This window comes from Anopheles nili, chromosome 2 (genome assembly GCF_943737925.1).
Source record: "Anopheles nili chromosome 2, idAnoNiliSN_F5_01, whole genome shotgun sequence".
NCBI lineage: Eukaryota > Metazoa > Arthropoda > Insecta > Diptera > Culicidae > Anopheles > Anopheles nili.
In genome coordinates this window covers 62,104,533-62,105,942 of record NC_071291.1, presented here as the reverse complement: position 1 = coordinate 62,105,942, position 1,410 = coordinate 62,104,533, and positions in this window count along the sequence as shown.

The window sequence follows — 1,410 nt, the reverse complement described above, 5'->3', positions numbered from 1 at the left end:
TATAACCTACAATTCGTCGATTTTTATAGCGCCGTGACGAATATTGCTAGTGCTTCGTCACCCAGCTGTCAGTGAATAGTTTCCATCTCAGTAGGCATTGTTTCGCCGCTCGAACGGGTCTTGGCTGTCAATAGGTGAAAATCATACAAACGCAATCGATTGATCTAGTCATCCTTTCTCGGTGAAACGGAAATGCGAAAACTCAATCGCGCGCTGGGACCGAGCGCAATAATGCCCCTGCATTTGATGCGTAATATCGCTCATAGACCCGGGTGCCCGGTGCCCACTTCTGAAATTGCATCTTGTTATAACAATCCCTCAAGTGGTGCACGACCGTATCGCACGTTAGCTTGCTCTCTCTTTCTTTCACTCTTGCAAAGAATTGCCACAGCACCTTCTTCACGCTGCACCTCACATCAATTGGCTGTGACACATCCGCTGCATCGGTTTGGTTTGATGGAAATGGATTGCAATCGATGTGACCTGGTTTTGGTGCGCGGCTTGAACGCATTGCTCTTCTCGGACGATTGAAACTCTTGCAAAGCAACGCAACAACAAAAAAAACCACCCAACCGTTTTGCTGATAAACATCTCCCGAAACGGATCCCTTTACCTTTGACAGGCAACCACCGGCTCATCGTGATCGTCCCATCGATCTTGTATTGTTACGCGGAGAAGGATCACTTCATTGAGCTGTCCTTTCAGGCGCTGAGGATGTGTATGCGCATAAGGCACTCACGCGTATTAGCGGCACACGAGTGAAGTTGCATATTTTATTCGAATTGATTTTTTTTTGTCGCTCCGGAAGCGAATGGCATTAGTACTCACTTTCCGGGAGCAATTTCCTCGTCCCAGTGGTTCAACGTCGGTGCGGCATTCTTAATTCATTGATGTGATGAAATCAAAACAATTTTATCTACCTCTGTCCTTCCCATCCGCCCCAGAAGCCCCCCACCAAAAGAGAAAAGGACACATTCGAGAGAGGCAACTCACGGTCCTTTGCAATCCTTGCAACCTAAGGGCTAGGGAATTGATTGTTGCGATATTGTGAAATCGCTTACGATAATGGAGCCTCGACCGGAAAAAGACCTCCCCCGAGGTGAGGCCAGTTCTTGCTTTCTCCGTTCCCGTAGCTTTTCGTGTGCCCTTTGCCCTTACGTTTGTATCGGCGGTCCCGGGAAACTCGTCCAGGGTGCAGTTTTGCCTAGCGTTGATTCGATTCCGATTTGGGGGTGCGGAAAAGTGAATATAAAAATAACAACAACAGCAGCAACAAAAAAAACTCCCTCTCAGCGTACCGAAAACGGATATCGATGATTTCGTCCTGGACGCTGGACGCTCTCGGATGGTGGTGGTCCACCCTTTCGGTACTATTTTGGTGCTTTCGTGTGATGGGGAACTACTTTTAGG